Source organism: Agrilus planipennis, unplaced genomic scaffold, assembly GCF_000699045.2.
Source record: "Agrilus planipennis isolate EAB-ADULT unplaced genomic scaffold, Apla_2.0 scaffold198, whole genome shotgun sequence".
NCBI classification, from domain to species: domain Eukaryota; kingdom Metazoa; phylum Arthropoda; class Insecta; order Coleoptera; family Buprestidae; genus Agrilus; species Agrilus planipennis.
In genome coordinates this window covers 448,091-469,546 of record NW_020438930.1, presented here as the reverse complement: position 1 = coordinate 469,546, position 21,456 = coordinate 448,091, and the positions used below count along the sequence as shown (strand labels likewise).

The following is a 21,456-nucleotide window of genomic DNA, read 5'->3' as shown; positions in this document are numbered from 1 at the left end:
CGAATAACCAATTTCAAAGCGGGAAAACGACTTATTGCATCGCAACTGTTCCATAATATGCAGGTGCAACTGTAAATGTATACGATCAAACGATGTGATTCGTTTAAGCCTTGGATTGAAAACATCTATTCATAGCTCTGGAATCAGCCTATGTTCGTCAGTAAAATACGTTGCTGATTTTCCGTTTAAACACATGGATTGACAAACAGTGTACCTTGTTTTGATTTCTTAAAACGTTTTTATAGTTGGGTAAGGACAGTATCAGATATCATTTACTACGCTTTTGATATGGTGGCACATCAATTACTGATAGTATCAACTGGTTTAGCGTGCTTACGCGCAAGACTATGGAAAACAATTTGATGTCCTCAATATGAATGTTACGGCCAAGGAAATGACATTGTTGATCCTAAAAGAAGGGTAGCTGTCGTAGCTTGCGTTTTCCTTACAGTAAACTTTTTAATAATGAAATAATCTATGTATAAATCTGAAATCAAATAAAATTAGAAATAAACGTTGGGATTATTCAGAGGAGGTGCAATCTTAAGATTAAGTTAGGTTAGGTGTTGACCTGTTGACCGTATATTGCAATTTACTGATTATAGTATTTCAAATGTTTGATAAGTACCTTACAAAGGTATAAAGCTAAGTACTTGTCAAAAGGAGGAAATCTCGGTTTGGTCCATGATTTATTGAAACTACTGAGAAATAATAAGCTTGAAATCGCGATCTACATTTAGTAGTTTCGGTAAATTACTGGCCAAGAACTTAATGCTCTCCATGATAGAATTTCTGTGGTGGTGAAATATTTCAGAAGTTGTTCTTTAGACGTTTTGTGAAAACAGAAGAGGTTCGAGGTATTGTAAAGTCACCAAATAAATATTGAAACATTAGTTTAGATTTTATTCCAGTTCTTGATTTTAACATCTGATTAGTTTTTATGTACAGTTCTTATTAAATAACGCGCGCTTTTTACCCTTGTAGAGTAGAAAGTTAATAATTATGGAATTAAAGTTTTTACTAAATTAACTGTAGGGTATAAATGCCGTTGTACACAAAAGTTTAAAAACGCACCCCTTAACATAAAACGAATTATAATTTAAAAATAAAATTTATTAGTTGCTGAATGTGTATGTTAAGCATTAATGATTTCAGACGCCCCAGATTTTGGGTTTGGTGCGCACGTAGGTCACAAGAAAAGCGTTCTTTAAATTTTTATTGCAGAAATTCTGTTTCGGTTAATATAACATTTTGAAAGAGCTCTGAAGATGTCACGTCAGGTAACAAACAAATTGGTGGTATGCATATCCGGAATCCTAAATCTCATTTGTAGTTTAATAGAATAAAAACTGTATAACATTTTCTATTAATTGAAAATGTGGTTTAATCTAACATATGTGTGTGATATGCAAAGAATTTAACACGGGAACTTCTATCTGAAGTTCTGAGATTCAAACTTTTAATAACACTTCGCTATTATGGCTCATCCATGTGATGATAGTCAGTAATCCGTGGCTCTTAGGTTTACCTAGTTAATCTTTAGATGTGGCAAGATTCTAAGTCAATATCCAAACCAGCTGAATGTTGCAATCTTTGCCTAGCGATGTGTTTGTCTAATACTACACCTATGTTAGATTGCGTCACTAAGGTAATGGTTGGTTAGGTTAGGTTAAGCTAGTTTTTTTTAATTTTCAACCCTTGTAACATGTTCAAGATTACAAACTACACAACAGGCGCGTTAGACAATGTTTAATTGCTCAAGATGGTATGTAAAATGCTTCGGATGGTTCTATCTCCAGACATCCATATGCTTCCTGTAATATCCGGTGCTCGTTATAGGCGAGTTGCATAACTTAATATATGGGCTAATTGTTAGCACCTCATCGTCAGTACGTATAATACCCAACAGTGACGTCCGCCTTCTGGTACAAGCCTTTTTCGAGATAGGCGTGTACCTAAAGGTAACACGTCGGTGTTCATTATAGAAAATGTGGTTTTGTTCCCAACTTGATTGTAATTCTTTATCTTCAAAAGCAGAATTGAAAATTGTCATTTTTAGTTTCATGTCGGCTGTTACAATTTATTATTTGATGTTAATATACGTTCAAAACGGCTGAAATGTCCAGGTAATTATTTAGAAATTAAATGTACACCGAGAAAAAAATCTAAGAAAAATTACCATGCTGTCTCATAATCTGGTTATTTTTGACTGACAATGAAGAAATTACCACGGCCATTATAATCATCATCATCATCATAATCACTATCATCATAAACTCGTCCTAGATACCAAAAATCAGCCACTTCTTTTCATCATGCTAGCACAGTAAAAATTCCTATGCTTTCTAGTAAAGTGTATAAGGTTCTCTTACAAAAACAGTAGTTTCTTGTCATGTGTCAAAAACAGTAAGCAATTTCCCAGTTATTATAGAATTGTATTAATTTTTATACATATTTCTTTTAAGATGATGAACTTCCAAAAAATGACATTTTCTCTTTAATTGGATCAAATTCACAGGTTCATACATGTGTACGTGTTTTAGCGTGAAAACACGCACAGATTTTTTTGAATGATCTATTGCTGCTTACATTTTTTAGCATAAAACGGACCTTTACGCTAATTCAAACAAGCAGGACGGTCACTAATTCCGAGTATGTCAAGTCCTTTCACTTACGAAGATTGCTGAAATAATAATTCCAACATTCCAACAGCAACAAATAGTTAACCATACGTGTGAACAGAAGTTTTGTGTTAATTTAACATGTATTTTGCAATTGCGTAGATAAATGTTATGTAACTCTCAGTCACCTTAATTTTTCGTGCCTATTCTCATAAAACCACATCTAAATGTGTTGACATTTCCTATGCTTCGTGGAAAAAGTTGTTTCCGTTAAATGACCACCAACTCTTTAAGTTGACTACAGCAGTGAAAAGGAATTATGTAGGTATTTTACTGAATACTTTACCTTACCTTATGAGGCATTGTGATCATAATACTTGCTTACAGTTATTAGAGAATTAAGAAACTGAGTTAGTGGCTCGCTTTTGGTACATTCTAACGTTCATGTTTTGTTTCCAGGATGCTCGCTCCATGCAGAAATAAACTACGTAGGAGTAATCAGGTGAGTTTTATATCAAATAATTTTTCGCGTTTATTTTCTTGTTTTCTTTGTTAACACTTTGATTAATGGCGTGAATAATAGCATATTTTAAAAGAGGGGAGCCTCTCCATTTGCCTGTGTGTAATTTTTTCTTTCTTAAAGTATTCACACCCTGCGTGATTCTTAGTTCGAATGAGAATATTCTCTAATTGGTCCTGTTTAAATTTTAGTACCTAGTTTCTTCTTACTAAATTATTTAAGTCGACTTGAGTCGCTCCTCAGCAAACTTTACTTGTGAAACAATCAACAACTCCATTTTAATATTCTCTAGCTGTTTTTTGTTCTATAGATACTTCATATACTTTGTTATGAGATAAAAAAAATAATTTCAACGGACTGATATCGGTTGGGGAGCACTGAAAAGGTAAAAGTTATTTTATTCCAAGAAACTATTACTCGTGCCGTGTGTCCTTTTTCAGTTTCCTGCATATATCTTGGAACGTAAACTTTTCGATCTTGCATTAATAATGGTATGAGGTATTTGTAAAACTGAAAAAAAAAATGATAGATGCACAAAATTGTGGTTTTATTGTACTTTTTATGTAGAGATTACTTAACAACATTGTTTTAACCTTCTTGAGTGAGCTTTAGAAGAAACTAATGTAAAAATAAGATGGATATAGTAACTGCTTGAGATTCTGGATTTCCAGTAATTTTCCAATAAGGACTGCGTAGTCCATCATCTACTACTAGGTGATGCGTTCACGTCTGGTCTATCTTGAAACCAGTCAGACTATAGTTAGTTAATAAAGACCCAAGGAATTTACTTCCATGTTTACCCATTACATTAAGTAATTATTGCCAACGTATAGTTAAATGTTATTGAGTTGTTTATTTTTACTCAAAACGAGAAATTATCAAAATTACGGCAACAGTGATAGTGTTTGTTCGGTGGTTGCAGTATTCGCTCACTGCCCCATATATTCTTTCGGATTTTGTTGATGAATAAATCACTTTTTTGGTTTGTTTGGTTTATTTTGTACAATATAATACACTATGTACACTTACTATTTTATTGTATATTGAATCTTGGTTGATAATTGAATTGTTGTTGAATGTGAATTGATTTGAATGTTAAAGCTTGAATGTTGATTTTCGAATACTAAAAATTTGAATTGTCGTTGTTTAAATAACGTTGGCACAAAATAGGCAACGCCTATCGTGCACATTACCCCTTCGCCGTCGCTACGTACCCCTAAGGTATTATCTGCACATTCCGAAGTGATGACGTAGCGACGGACTTGGGTTTTCCATTAATGAATGGTTTTGTGAGACCTACCTGGACCGATCTCTTCGTTAAAATTGCTGCATTACCTATTCTAAGAAACTAATATTTATCTATACCTACAGAAATAAATACATTAAAATTGACTACAACTAGAATAAAATACAAAGTGTTGACTAACTAAAAATACGAACAAAATTGAATATTTACAAAAATTATAAACACTAACAAAATTGAATATATATGTACAAATATTATTTGAAGCCGCAACAGTGTTACAATAAAAAAAAAACTTTTTGTTGAGAGCATTCATTTAAAAAGTAATATAGTTACAGTATTACAGTCAAAAAATAGCTTAGTAATAAATCGTAAAATAGGAAAAGCTAACTGATGATGAGTTCAGTTAAAAATGAAATTCTTGGTATGTCCTTTTTTATTATTCACTTTTGCGCAATGGTTTTCTGTCCAAACATTTAGAATGTTCCAGTCTGCCACTTTTTAAAATGGATTGTAGTTAAAATTGGTAAAATTTATTAATCATGCATTTTCGTGCCCTTAATATAATCAACGCCTCTTTTAATCAAAACACCTAAAAGTTTTTGTATATTTACTCTTTAGTATGCATTATTTTAGGTTACGTTACAGTCAGTTCATTAAATTCAATTAAAAATCGTCTACCATTGACCCTTAACTGACAACAAGAGAATATTATGGCCTTCTGAAGCTTTCTTCGGGGACATCTTAACGTACTACCAAAAAGAAAAAATTAAACCTGTGCTATGGTCGTGTCATGTGTAGCGTCCGTTTTATACTATTTTACGTAAAGGTGTAGCAAATGCCAAGAAAAAAAAAAACAAAAATTACTCAAGCAAAGTCAAAATAAAACTCCCATATCTTCGATTAGTTCATCTAACGTTAGGCAATTGGAAGAATGATGATACCATCGATCTTATGCCTACGAATAGCTGCTATATATGACCGTAACATTTGGCTGTTCAACTGATTAACTGTTCAGTTATACATATATCATTTCGTATTACATATAGTTACATATACAAACAGAATTGCACGAGCAGAACAACTTCGTAAAATCGATTGATCTAGATTAAATGTCATTGACTTGGAAGAAAATCGTATTAACTAGAGATTTATCACATGTTGTGATCAGGTTTAAAAAGAAATTGAAAATTATTGTTTTGAGTAGATTTAATTTATGTCATCTTAAAAATAAAAGGTAATTTATTAACCAAATCAAAATAGATAGGCATATTGCAGTATTTAAATACTTCGTAGTTGAATTATACCCGACTAAAAGTTTTCAGCAAGATGGAGTCCGGCACACGCATCTGAATCACCATATTAATCCGACAGTGATATAGTGTATTCCAAGGAAGTAAAGTTTTCATTATTGCGGTCCTTACAATAAAACCAAAATCTAACCTGATTAGATGGTCGTATCAGAATCGGATCAATTTTCCAACATTCATTCCGACCTTGATTCTAAACTGAGCTTTAAGAAAACGAGAAAGGATTCACTGAATCTTATTTTGAAATTTTATTATTAAAAAAACTGCTTTTAATTAATTGTTTGGTATTATTACCTATCTGTAATTGGCTGTTTGTTATGTAGCGACCTAGTCGGTTTTGTTACTTATTTTTAAAAAAAATTACAGCTTGTATTGTACTACGCAATAAGTTTATACACAGACGCAGTGCCTGAATTCAGTTACAGATATTTTATCAAAATTGAAATACTGTCTACCATATATTCAATAATAAACGGTTTTAAGCATTAAGCATATTAAACTTTAAAGAGTTAAAGTGAAATTCTAAAATAAATCAAATTATTTAAAATACTGTCACATATTCAAACTCTTCTCACGCTTTTACAACTTTTGTTTAAGTATTTGCCGTCTAGTTAACACTTTTATTATTATTTATTTATCAATACACCACTCATAAACACTTTCTCGCTTCTTTTCTTCTTCGTCTCTTTCTATCACATCGAACTCTCTGACTCGTATTGACTACACTCGATCTCGCAACAACTATTTATAGAGATTAGCCGTTCTAGAATGTTCCAGTATATATCTTCTAGAAACCTGGTCTTCTTTCACAATGTGTATATTGGGTTGCCTTTATACATACATGTGACACTGCCCTCTTAAAACGGATTCACTGATGTTACCTCTGTAGGGAGCAAGCCGGTCAAGGTAGACGATCCTCATTTTTCCCCCAGGTCCCTTCTGAATTTGATAAACAACGTTGATGTGTCGAGTAACGGACCATCCCAAGCCTATCTCTTCCGCCTTGATAGATTATGTAGCCATACTTTGCCGCCTTCATTAAACCCAACAGAATTGGCTCGTATCTTGTGTCGATCGTATCTGGTCTTCATGCGGTCACCTTCCAATCGTAGATTCGTATGCACAGCGTTGTGGATGGCTTCTAGTCGTTTTCGTAGTTCGTCCACGTACTCGTCGGTAAGTACAAGAGGGTCTTCAGAACTACTAAACATCATGTCCACTGGCAACCTGAGCTCTTTCCCGAAAAAATGCTGGCTGGTGTTCTTCCAGCTGTCTCATGGATGACGGATCTATAAGCCAGGAGGAATAGTGATATGTGTCAGTTTGGTGTTCCTTCACGACATTTCTTAAATTGGTCTCTAGAGTAGCGTTAAATCGTTCAATCTTTCCATCTGACTGTGGATGTAAGGGCTTAGATCTCGTTTTAGTAATGCCCATTAGTTCAGCAATGTTCTTGAACAAAGCCGATTCGAAATTCCTACCTGGCATATCGGCTAATCCAACCATTGACAAGCTTCTCAGCAACGGTCTGTGCTTCCTGGTTCGGTATCGCATACGTTTCGGGCTATTTGCTAAAGTAATCCAAGACTACCAAGGTGTATCGGTTACCGAAATCCGTCACTGGGAATGGTCCTGCAACGTAGACTGCGATTCTGTCAAATGGCTCTCCCACGTTGTACTGCTGCATTCGTCCACGACTCCTTTCCTTCGGTCCCTCACTGGCGGTGCATGTCGGGCATTTCCTGTACCAGTCCTTTACGTCGTGGCCAATAAAATCGGTCGCATACCTTCCCTAGAGTCTTCGTAATTCCGAAATATTCTTCGCCATGCACCGCTTCTAAAACTTTTTTTTTTATTCTAAAGTAGTACCACTTGGAGCTTGTTTCTGGTTCCATTCGGACTTCCCCACATTCTTTTCAGAACCCGTGGTCTATTTTAAGGGAAGTCCACTGTGCCCAATAACTGTTCGTTGTTTAACTTAGGTGGCTTACATTTGCCCACGATGGTCTGGAGTTTCCGATTTCTTTCCATCTTCCTTGTCCTTCGTCTAATCTTCGATTAATGCCTTATCTCCCCAGGATCCTTCAGGCTGAATGTTGGCTAGATTACAACATATAGCTGCCAGTTCTTCCTTTTTCTCCGCAGATGGATAATGTTTGCAGTTTTCCAAGCAAGGTCTCCGGGATAGTGCATCTGCGTTACCGTGTTGTTTGCCTGGGCTATGCTCGATTTCAGACTAGTATTCTTGAAGCCGTTGTAACCATAGTGCAATGTGTCCTTCTAGGTCCTTGAATAGCAGTAGCCACTTTAGGGGGAGGCGTGATCCGTTCATAAGAGAATGTTCCGTCCATGAAGGTACTTGCGGAAATGTTCGAGGGTTTTAATCACAGCCAGTAGCTCTTGACGGGTGAGACAATTATTACGTTCTGATTTCGAGAATGTGCTACTAAAGTACTCGATGACCTGTTCCTTCCCATCTTGTACTTGGGATAACTCACCATCAAGTTCCATAATACCACCAACGGCGTATACAACGAAAGGTTCGCTGAACTGTAGGTACATCAAGATTGGGGCCCCAGAGAGTGTAATCTTCAGATGCTAAATTACTTCTTTGCATTCAGGTGTTCAATGGAATGAAACTTCATTTTCTGTCATTTCCCGTTGTAGAGGCACATTTCTCCTTAACATGCGGATGCATATCCACTTGTCCGTATCCCCTTTTCAAATCAAGAGTAGATAATTGTTTAGCTCCAGATGGGTAGCTGTCCTTCAGTGTTACGTCAGACAATTTCCTATAGTCCACACAAAATCTCGTGGAACCATTCTTTTTTATGTATCAGCTCTATAGGGAATGCCCAAGACCTTTGAGATGGTTGTATTATCCCTTGCTTATGCATGTCTTTATGAGTTTATTGACTTCCTCTTACTTCGCCCAAGGAACTCTTCTAGATAGTTGTTTGATGGGACTTGCTCCTATGTTAATGCGGTAGTATGTTAAGTTAGTCCTGTCAAATTGGTCTTGATCTGACAGGGCGAAGACATGTTGAAAACGGTCACAGGGTTCTTCCAATTGTTTGACTTGGTGCTTGTTGAGATGGTTACTTGACCGTTTTTTTTTTTGACCGGAATTTGCCTCTACCCCTGCTCCAAACTACTTCGAACAAACAGATCACGAGATCTGTCCATCAGAAGTTGAAGGTGTAATTTTTGATGGTCTTGTACCGAAATTTTAACTTCTAGCAATGGAGGGTAGTCTTAGCCTTTCAATTTCTTCTTTCATTTCATCTGTCTTCAATGACGTCAGATTATTTCTGCTCTCTTCGAGAACTATCTAACGATACATCACTTGCCATCAGCCAATGGAAACTTCTAGAAAATTGGCTGATAAACACTGGTACATTCGATGGAATTCTTCGAAATTTTTCTTCTCGAATTCTTTTCAGTCTTTCGTTAATCCCACTTCTGGCACCAAATGTCACGTATTCAAACTCCTTCTCACGCTTTTACAACGTTTATTTAAGTATTTGCTGTCTAATCAATACTCTTACTAATATTTACATAATCAACACACCACTACATAAACACGTTGTCAGTTCTTTAGTTCTTCGCTTCCTTTTCTCGTTCTATCACCGCCAACTATCTGACTCGTACTAACTAATACTGATAATTTGAAAATTTTTCGGCAGTGGGTTTCTCAGGAATGGCAACACTTTGAATTTTTATAAGTTAAATTCAATGCATTGGTGAACTAATTTTTTAAATTAACTTTACCCACTATACCGATAACCTCAAATTAATGAATAAAAATTGTTGTTGTAACTCCCTTGCCGGATGTTGAACCTGAGCTCCTGGTTTTAGGCTACCACTAACCTACACGAAGGTGACTGCAGCAACACCGATGATACGTACCTAAGTGTATAGGTTGAATAATCGTAGAGCCGATGTATAATGATTATTTATTAGTCATTATTTTGAGTTTATCTGTAACAGGTAAAGTTTAATTGAAAAAATTAGTTCGCTAATGCAATGTATTTGTTGTTGTATTGTAGTGTGTATTAGGAAATACACCAATCTTCATCTTTGTTAAAAAATGTAGATACTTAATTCATTATTTAGGTTATTGGTTTTAAAGTACCCACTCGATACTATTGTAATACGTAAGGTTTGACCTTTGTTTTTATTGTTTCAAGCGTGTTTTGCTGTTTTATATTTTTCAATTTTGCAAATGTTTCTGGTATAGATCCGCATAGCCTTAATGGTTCAAAACTGCGCGGTATTAGCCAACGTACTGCTCCGTATGGAAGATGTAATTTATCGACTAATTAATTTTGGTATCGAAAGGTGGACGTGCATAACTCATTCCGTTAAGGTAGGAAATCGTTATAAGCAAGGCGGTGGAAAGTAGGGCCGTATTGCACGTTAATTAACCGCTCATCGGATTGAAAAGTAATTGATTACAAAATCTCTCTTAGAGGTCGTTAGAATCGTGGTTGTATGAAGTAACCAGAAGTGAACGAACATACAGTGAAAGAGAATGCCAGCAAAATATATTACTATTTTTACCGAAACGCTAAATATATTTCCAATAGGCCCATTGAATAGACAATTTATGTTTAGTGTAACAGTGTTCTTTGACCTTTTCATCTGAATGTTTATCCGCATTAACTTCATACATTCGTACCATTTATTGATGTAACAATTTGATATGGAGCTACTTATTTGTAGACATTGCAATAGATTCGTGTTGTATATCGTAAACGTATGTATGTATATTCTTCATCGAACATAATATAATAAGTTTCTTGTGATACCACTTAAGGTAAAGTTATAGTTACGTGGTTTACAGCACTTCGTAGGAGCCCGCTACCTGTGGTTAGTTTGAGTCACTCCATACTCTTCAAAGAGTACGAGAGAGTAAGCAGTAATGACCCATATTGCTTTCTATTTTTCTTCTCCCTTCCACTCCCATATCAAGCCCCTTCATCCCGTAGATGAGCGAAGCAACTTAAATAATACTTACGAAAATTTTCGTTACTACGTTCGCAATACTATTGGGGGTTTGGCTATGGAAGAGGAGACTCACCTACGAAATTGAAGGGATAAGAAAAGGAAAGAATCATCTCACTCGCACTCACAGGATCAAGGAGGAGCTCCTTGGCTATACCTGAGGAGCTCTCGGGAGTCAAAAGAGCCGAGTTTGCCCGGCTCTAGTTTACAGAGGCATTTATTTACATGAAGTTTTGTATGTTATTAGATCTGTAACTATGACATTTGGAACGATTCGCTTTTATTAATTAATCGTGAAAATGGTCATGAAATTCGTGTTTACTTGAAAAAAAATTGTTGAATTGTCACCCAAATCCGTAAAACAGTTGTAACACTTTAATTTATGGGCGGCGCTAGTACCTACACGATTTGTCTAATAGACCAGAGCCGGGCAAACTTTAACTTCGCAGGAGCCGCTACATGAGGTTAGTTTGAGTCACTCCATACCCTTCAATGAGTACGAGAGAGTAAGCAGTAATGAATAATTTTGTTTTGTCTTTTTCTTCTCCCTTCCACTCCCATATCAAGCCCCTTCATCCCGTAGACGAGCGAAGCCACTCACGCAACTTAAATAATACCTACGATAATTTTCGTTACTACGTTTGCAAAACTATTGGGTTTGGCTATGGAAGAGGGGACTCATCTACGAAATGGAAGGGATAAGAAAAGGAAAGAATCATCTCACTCGCACTCGCAGGATCAATGAGGAGCTACTTGGTTAACCTTGAGGATCACTCGGGATGCAAAAGATCCGAGTTTGCCCGGCTCTGTAATAGACAGTATTTATTTCATTTATAATCGTTACTGTTTGTTTACTCCTGACTTCATGTTATTCGTTACTTACGATTAGCGTAACATATACTTATAAAGCGCGTTATGTGTGGGTGGTGTCTCTGAGAAATTATTCACAGACCTTTTGAATATGTACGGTGCTTATTACTTGCAATAAAGCAGTTTTCAAATGTTTGCGCTGACGTCGGTACTACATAAATGGTACGTAGCATGTAGCATCACCACATGGAACATAACAAATTTCGTCTTTTATTTCTTTGTATATATATTTTTAATCAGTGTTTAGTTTCAAATGAATTAAAAAAAAAAAAAGATATTTAATTTAGTTAGGTATGATTATGACAGTTGCAACCCAAGTCAAATTAATCAGCGATTTTGAATATATTCAAAAGTTTAAAGAATTTTGGAAAATTTTTCTTTGATAGGAAATGTGTAGAATTCTTTGACGTTCTATAGAATAGATAATTAAAAGGGTGCAACATAATTTTTGGAAAAGGCAGTTAACTCGAGAACAAAGGGTATCATTTTTTCTTTGCAGGTGCCGATAACCTCCACATAAAACTAGAGCCGCAGTTTTTTTGTGCTTGAATGACGTGCTCTTTCCTTTTTCTGATAAGCTACAGAGAAGTTTTTAGGCTGCCCTTACGATTAATTTTCGGCCCGATTCTTTGCGTATTTAGTAAGAGGATAAAAATTTAAGTTAATATTGCTGTTATGATTTATCCTAACCTTTGTTATGTTATTGTTACTTGTTATTGTTTCTTATAACATTTCATATCTACGGTAGAATTAAAATTCAGGCTAATAGACCGTGGTCGAAATGAATGACTTTATTCAGATTTTGTTTTTATTGAAGATGCAGGTTGCAGCTGCAGACGACCACGGCCAGATGGATCTGATTTACCATCGTTCAAAATGTAATGCTTTTTTGTAAGGACACTATCAAAAGTCTTGATTTGTTGTTTAACTGCGTTTTTAGCCAGATGCCTTGCTGAGTTATTCATCTGTTAAGACGGTACCTACCAGACACCTGCTGCTGCTGTGTGAATATTTAGTCAGGCTTGATAGCCTAATCAGGTATTGAACAAAGTATGTATACCTGGTTAGATGACAAGTTTGTAATTTGGTCAGTCACCAGATCTGGTGAATTTCTAGAAAAGAAATATGTGAATGTGTGTCCTCGATGTAAATGCATTTTCTAATAGAGCTAGACCGTTAAGAAAGAATTTCAACGTTTAAGCAGAATAAAAAGTGTTGTAAGTAGTTGTATTATTATTTTTAGTTCATTGTAAATAGTATTTGAATGCGGGCATATCAAATGCCGTATTTTATAAAAAAAATAATTTACCTCGTGATAGAGCCAAAGTAGTGATCACACAAAGGTTGAAAATGTCTTCTATACTACGATTGTACATATTCAATGTCTCTTCCTACGTGTATCTCTTCATAATGTAGCTATATGTCAGTTACCGTAACGCCAAACACATTTAGTAATCGGATTAGTCAGTCACATCCGAAAATACTGTATTTTACAGATTGACTTTGCCGTTTATATAGATTATCATACTTATAAGTGTATTTTACCACAATATAGGTATGTGTTGCCACATGGTTTATGTATTTGTCAGTCATTCAGTTAACCATGTAAAAATGGTTTGAAATGTGCACTTTTCAAATAGAGTTTGTAGTTTCACACTAATAGAAACCTTTTACCATTCCTTGGCTTAATTTTTTATTAGTTTCCGGACAAGGATTGTAGGAAAATGGTAAATGTTGCTTTTTTGGTATTTACATGCACATCCGCGACTAACACTAAATAACAACATCGGCCAACGACCGGCCCTTATTTTTTTTTCTTTAAACCATAATCCTAATCCGTTGTGGTTTGATTTCCTAAAAGGGGGCCATAAGAATCGCTTGAAATTTTCACCGGATACTCTGTCATGAACTAGATGGCAGTTACCTAAAGGATTTTTGGCTACTCGAAAGGAAGAGGGTGAATTTTTTTTTTATGTTAAATGAATGGAATTACTTATAAGTAATGTGGGTACGAATACTAGAAATGTAAACAAATATTTTTATCTGTAGTAGGTTAGTCGTGTATGTGGTAGGTTACAGCAGAGCCGGGCAAACTCGGATCTTTTGCATCCCGAGTGCTCCTCAAGGTTAACTAAGTCGCTCCTTATTGATCCTGCGTGTGCGAGTGAGATGATTCTTTCCTTTTCTTATCCCTTCCATTTCGTAGGTGAGTCCCCTCTTCCATAGTCAAACCCAATAGTTTTGCGAACGTAGTAACGAAAATTTTCGTAGGTATTANTTATCCCTTCCATTTCGTAGATGAGTCCCCTCTTCCATAGCCAAACCCAATAGTTTTGCGAACGTAGTAACGAAAATTTTCGTAGGTATTATTTAAGTTGCGAGAGTGTCTTCGCTCGTCTACGGGATGAAGAGGCTTGATATGGGAGTGGAAGGGAGAAGAAAAAGACAAAACAAAATTATTCATTACTGCTTACTCTCTCGTACTCATTGAAGGGTATGGAATGACTCAAACTAACCTCATGTAGCGGCTCCTGCGAAGTTAAAGTTTGCCCGGCTCTGGGTTACGGTATAAAGAGAATAGGTGTGTCATTATTTTCAACAGTAAACAAGTATGTTTATGTATTCTTTCCGACCCTAACATATATGAAAATGTGAAACGAAGGGTTGGCTTATGCATGGAGTCCTTTCTGCGTTGAATTGTTGAGGAATACACTAGCTGACTTGAATGCACTATGTTCCTACGTCTTTCCATTGTGCCGGTTAATTCTTGCAAATTTGTTTGTTGATAGCAGTGGGCTTATCATACTAGACGCAAATAACTCATTTGGTATACTACTCAGCGCAGTAATCCTAATAATAAGCGATTTTGCACAAGCACATGAGTTTCGGGGGTGGGATACACACATAGGTCAGTATATAGCTTTATCGTACGCAAAATAAATATAAGATATTGCTTATATCAGGGCAGATCAATAAAGGAAAACTAATATCAACAATAACAGTACAAGTGTTGTAACGTAAAGTAGCTTTGCAGGTTTATTGAAATTTTTTGAAAATTAAACATTAGATTTACTCGTCGCGGTGTTTGAAATGATCTTATATTATTTTAAGCGTGGCTTAACTAAGAAACAATGTTTTGATGAAATGAATGGTGCATTAAGACAAACCTGTCCTTTTTTAAGGACTATAGAAAGGTGGTTTATTCTTTTTAATCGTGACAATTTTAATTTGGAGGATGATTCGAGGTTGGGTAGGCCAGTAGCGGTAACTACCGATAAAGATATTGAGGCAATACGAAAACTACCAATCGTAAAAGAAAACCGGCATATGACGTATCGACAGATCGAGGAGATTCTGAATTTAAGTGCACTGACTATTCATCGATTTCTTCATCACGATTTAAAAACTAGGAAACTTTCTTTACTCTGGTTGCCGCCGCATTCGAAAACTGACGAACTAAGAGAACAATTGGTGTTATGAGATGTTAAAAGAATTTAATGGCGGCCAATCTTAAGTACGTCACCTTAATCGTTGCAAGCGACGAAACTAGCCTTTACTATTTTGTTGTCCCAACTAAATACTAGAGTTAAGTGTGGGTATTTTAATATGAAGATCCGCCGATGTCAATCAAAATGTCCCGATCAGTAAAAAAAGAATGATGGCAGTATTTTTATCAAAACGTAGAATATTATTTACCGTGGTGCTTGATAAATAGAAGATTGTTACTGCAAATTATTACAGAAAAGAATGTTTGCGTAGTTTTAGAAGCGTTGAAAAACGAGCAACCAAACTCAAGACTAGACAGTTGTTTTTTTACATTAGGAGCAGCAACAGAATATTTACATGAAGATGGATTGAAATTACTGGGGTATCCTTACAGCCCAGACTTAGCACCATGTATCTTTGTGCTTTTTCCTTATATGAACATACAATTAAAAGTATACAATTTGTCCAATGATGAAGAATTTATTTACTGCAGGGTTTTAACGTATGAGAGCATGTATAAACGCTAACGGTCAATTAATGAAAAATAGGAATGTACGACAAAATTTCTCTAGTGACATACGTACATTTAGTTACTAGTTTAATAAATTTCAGTAATAATGTTACAAAAATACATAAATATCTTGTTGTCGCCGTAGTTTGACGACTCTTATGTAGGGGCCACTTTTTAGAATTACGCAAATGCAACTTGTTGATATGAAACTGCACTAGATTTTTTAACTATTTTTTAACAATACTTAACTAAGGATTAACAACACTTTAACAAAAACAAATTGATAACAAAAAAAAACTGAACTTATGGAGAGAGTGGACTGTATAAAATTGGAAAGGAATGAAAATAGACGAATCGAAAGAGCAAATGATTGAAATAGACTGAAGACCAAATTGCAACTGACTCTGAAAAATGACTTAACTTCTGAAAATTAGAAAAATAGAAAAGTGGAGGAAATAGTTTGGGGGTGGAATTAAATTCAAATTTGAAAAGGTTGATTGGTTGAAGAAAAAGTAGAAGATCGTGATTTGTTATGAAAGTAAGACAGAGATACAGAGGGGTTGAAAGATAGTGGGAATACCAGAAGGGCATTAACCGGTACTTGGGGTACCGAAACCCGTGCAACGCATCTTTAGAAATTAGCCGTTTGCCTCGATTTCTGGGAAACATAACCCAAGCGAAACCCCAATTGAACTTTATTGGGGTGTTCGAATAGAAGAAACTGGATATTACTATAGAACTCGACACAATGGTCAATAAAATAATTTCAACTTGTATGGTCGGCAAACTACAAATTCCTAAACTTACTGCTGTAATTGAAAATACTGCAATAATAATAAAATGACTATTCCACTAGGACTATAAAAAAAAAAACACACACAACTAATAAAATGAATAATACGACTCAACATATCTAATTATTTTAGGAGTGCTGCAGTCCTACAACACCTATGTATATACCAGCCGTCCCTAGATGTAGGCCATTTGAAGAAATGTTGCTTATAAAATTATCCCTTTCATTGAACGACAAATGTATGCTTGGATGAAATCTGGACAGTTTCTTAAAGTAGATTGGCGCAACTGTTCGGAAAGCTCCCCGTAAAGTTCTGCAGATTCTCCTCGAAAGGGTTGCGAAATTATTCATTTTGCTCCGTTTCATTTCGTTGACGTTAATTCTAACTTTAACAGACATCCTCTCGATCTCAAATTAGAAATCTCAGAATGTTTCTCCGTCCACTTTCGAAGATTAAAGCGATACACGTGCGCAACGTCTGATGTCCTAATGGCCGACAAAATAATTACGAAAGAGAAATAACAGACTCATTGCACGAGGAACAAATTCTGCGGCATCTCTTTATCATCTATAATGGAATTATTAACTTCTTTCATGTGTAATATATAGCAAATGAATCAAGTGTACCAAATTGCAGACTGTAAATCACATCTGAGGGTTTAATTTATCTAATTAACCGTTGCACCTCATAAGATTAAATTAAATGAAGTTAACAGAAAACATGATTGAAAACGTAAGCAAAATAATAAACAGTATAGTACAGTCCATTTCAATTTGTTAGAATTGTGACCTTGAAGAAATCTGCGCGAAGATAGAAAGAGGCGTGAGCAAGACAGAAGTAGTTGGAAGGCTTGAACGAGCAGAGCTCTCGATGGGCGGTCTTAGGAGATCGGCTAGAACTGTACAGTAGTAGACGAAAATGTTTAGCAATTTCTTAAAACAAAAATGTATATAAATTAACAATAGAAAACAAAGCAAAATTTTTATAGGTGTAGGTAGAACGTTAAGTTAATTCACTTGTTATTATTTTTGGCTAAATATGCTTTTAAATAAAGCATATTCGTAAATTTTAACGAAGCAGTTTAAATAATTTTGCAAATGGTACTGTACACTTTTGTCTAGTTCTCGCTCGATGATCGGTTGAGAAATCAGCTCCGCAGACAAATATGATTGAATTTGAAATTATACTACGGCGCATTCTAATAAAGGGAAGGGCCATATCTCTAACTTCTTGAAACGAACAGTACCTTGTTACATTTACCACTCGTGACTATTTACCGGTTTTAAATGTAACTTTTCCTGTCAATAATAACAAGATTAGAATTAAATATACAGTTTATTCATAAAGTTACAGCTGGAATTCTTACAATACAGGCATTACCTGGGAGATTATAACTGCAGTTTATCCATTAATTGATTCAAGTCAATTTTCCAGCTTGTTTCCTCTGTAACTTATGTAGGTATTGATGCGGTGTTTTCTTCCTGGCTTTTTGGTCGGGGTCTGTTGTTAAATCGTCATCGGTTACGACTCACCACCTGCCCAGTCACCACTGAAGATGCCGCCGGCAAAGAACGGCGAAACGTATGGAAAAGTAAAATTCCACGGTCCACGACCGAAAAGCCCGAAAGAAAACACCGCATCGGTATACGCCGGCCGTGAAAGCCTACGAACTACAGTTATGTAGGTGTTTCTAATTTTTAAAGTTACAATTTCGCGATGTAGTCCTGGTACGCAAACTCAATACAAAGCGAAAGCCGGTATTATTACAGAAATAGAAATGACTCCCAAATTCATGTTCGAATTAAAATTGAAACAAAGCGATTATTTTTCATACTAATCATATGACAAACTTACGAGCAAAACTGCAAGGTTGCTGCTACATTTGCTAGTTGACATTAGTGCTTGCTGTTCTTCTGTTTGATTTCGTGTTTTTGGTCTTTCTCTAAGCTTTTTAAAGTTACCTTACTTCCTCTTTTTAACGCATCACCACCATTTGGAGGACTGCGTACAATTCTCTCTACGATTCTATAAATCTTTTTGCATTAAGAAAGAAGACGGTCACAGAAAATCGTAACTCCATCCGCCTGTGTAGAAGGTATAATACATTATTATTGTCAGTCTTACGTTTGAAATGCAATCTGAGAAATTAAATTACGGTTTCTGTTGAATGATTGTCAGCTGCACAACTATTCATTACGATGGTAAACAGTACCTAGTACGAATGACAGGCAACTATTGAATTTTTTATCATGTCGCGATCTGACATGTTGGAGGCATGTTAATGACATCGTGAAGCAATCAGTAACAAATTAATTATTAAAAAGGAAGGTAAAAACAGTAGAAATATTAAAACTATCGGACTATCACAACTTTATGGCGCCACCAATCTAATATTTCGGTGGATCGGTAATTAAAAACCTGTAATTTAAAAAATTACATACTGCCTTACATTACCCCCGCTGGCTCCCCTTATTCTATTCTCTCCGAAACGTTTCTTATGGTAATTATATTTTGAAAAGCACTTCAGTTGTTCGTATTTGACTTTTGGAGGCTAAGAGTTAACTCCTACCAAAAACACCCAAATCGTTCAAAAACGATCAACAAACAATGTAACTCTAGTGCTATCACGTTATTTGTTTTCCCTGGGTAAAAAACACTACCCGTGCTTCACATTTCTGAACACAGCCCTGTTTTTCAAGACGAGTACATTAATTCATTTCGCAACAAGAACGTTTTGACTTTCTAGAAGCGAGCCACCCTGATGGGCTCATCTTTTACAGAAACTGTACTACTGACAGCAATGCGTAACTTGTACAGTGTACATAAATTATCTCACACAGTTGCCGTTTGTTGAATGTGCTGATCCATATTTTTTTTTNATGCTCCTCCGCTCGCTCTTCTTTTCTTTCCGCCTACTTTGGTTTGAAAACACAGCCGTCTTTGCTTGGCATTTATCTTTGTGTATTGCTCGCTTTTTCTCGTCTCCTGCGATATGCTCCGTTGTTCCACTCTTCCTTTTCCTTGGGTTCTTAATCTATCACTGGTGCTACGCCGATGCGTCGCGTCGTAGTTCTTTTCATCCTCTTGTATACTAGTCGATCATAATTTCAAGCGCCGTTTCCTTTTTAGGAACTGCTTAATTCACTTCCGTGTGAATTCGTACGTAAAGGCGCAGGCGGTTCTCTGTCGATCTCAATACTGCCGCGACACGCCGCTTCGTCAGGTTTATTATTCGTGTCTCGATTAAGGCGGAGAAACTAATTACACAGGGCCGCATTTGCTTCTTTATAACTTTTCATCATTCTGGCAAAAATCTTGGACTATTTATTTCTTCTTTAATTATATCAAAATCATGTCCAATTTTATTTGTTAATATTTCTTCAGCTTTTAGAGTATCATCAGTATCTACACAATTTATTATTATCCATCATTTCTTTCTTTAAGTTTTTTTATCGGTATTATTAAATCAGTTTGTATTTTATTAGTTATAATAGTTTTAGTTTTGGCTTTCATTTTATGATTTTTTGCTCTTATAAGTAAGATAGGAATATGTGTTATTTCTAGTTCTCTTGTTTTGACTGATTGTGCATAAGTTTTCACTTGATTATCTTGTTTTGTTTTTTCTAATAATTCTTTTAAGATTAAATTTTTATCTTGTAATTCAGCATTTAACTGTCTCAAAAGTAAAATTTCAGATTTCAAATTTGTAAAGTTATCATCATGTTCTTCTCTTACCGTTAGGTTATGTTTTTCTACATCGTCTTCATTTACTGTCATAGAAAGATTTTTAAGTATCTCTTCTTGAACCTTTTCTTTTTCGTTTAATTAGATTTGAGCTATTATTCTTCTTGCTTCTAAGTAAGTACTTTTTCATCTGGATCTGTATCCCCCGCCATCTTGCGAATGTAATTAATAATAATAATATGGCTCGGTGGTTGGTTCGGGTATTTTCTATGAAGCACTTTTGATTTCCAGATTTCAATATTGTTCTCAGGATTAAAATCTGCATCATTAAGGTATAGTCATGTACCAGAGGTTGAAATGACGTAGATTGAATTATGTAATGGACTATCAGCACTTCTTGCGCTAAAATCTGATCGCAAATTAATAACCTGTTTGTAATGTAGATTTTTAATATCAATTATTCCTCTTCTTTCTAACTGTCTTTTTATTGTAAACCTTTCAACAGCAGAGTGTATGTGGTGTATGTTGTATTTGTTGCACTTATTCTAGTTAGCCTATTAAATGACTCTAAATCAGTATCAGATCAACGAATTATCCCGAAGGAGTAAGTGAGTATCAGTATAACATATGTGTTAATACCTTTGACTTTATTTCTACCTGATACAAGTGTTCTAAGTATTTTGGTTAACCCCCAGTTGTATTTGTTAGTTAATTCTGATTTAATTTTAGTATGATCTATATTTCGACTTTGATTATAGCCCAAGTATTTATAAGTTTCGTGTTTATCAAGACTTTGTATTATATGACTTTTTAGTTCTAAATTGTATGGTGGTTACGTTTGGTGTTTTCCTTTTACAATACTGTTTATTTTATAGTTATCAAGTCCAAATTACATTTTTATATCAGTCCTAAATGTTTCTGTAATTTTCAATAAACAGTTTAAACGTTGTTTGGAGGCTCCAAATAGTTTTATGTCATCCATATGTACTAAATGACTTATAAATGTTGAACTATTCCTATCAATTATATAGCCGTATTTACTTTTTTGAAGATTGTTTGATAATGGATTCAAAACTAAGCAGAACCATAGAGGACTCGGAGTTTTTAATAATCACCGATCATATTTCAGGGCAAGAAGTACTGCTAGCATTATAAAATTTAAGAAAAGAAAATTGGTTTTAATATCATATCCCAAAAGATGTGAGTGAGGTTCTTTGGCATTAGCCCAATAGCCGATAGTTCACAAGGAACAGGGGATATGTTGGGACAATCTGTGACAATGGACGTACGAGGGTGGATTGATAAGTTTCCGGCCTAACCAAGAGATGACGCCACTAGGCCTACCTTGAGGTGACATTCTATAGTACCATCCTTGGATAGCTTGTAGCTATAGTTTCAGCCCGATCTCCT

At 35.4% G+C, this 21,456-nt stretch overlaps 1 long non-coding RNA gene across 1 annotated transcript in view; it reads left to right on the top strand.

Moving 5' to 3' along the window:
• The window catches only part of LOC108739355, an 89,402-nt gene that overhangs the window by 44,048 nt on the left and 23,898 nt on the right, over positions 1 to 21,456 (top strand). Inside the window, exon 3 of the long non-coding RNA XR_001938135.1 lies at positions 3,081 to 3,123. This is a non-coding gene — a long non-coding RNA (uncharacterized LOC108739355). The remainder of the gene's footprint in view (positions 1 to 3,080; positions 3,124 to 21,456) is intronic.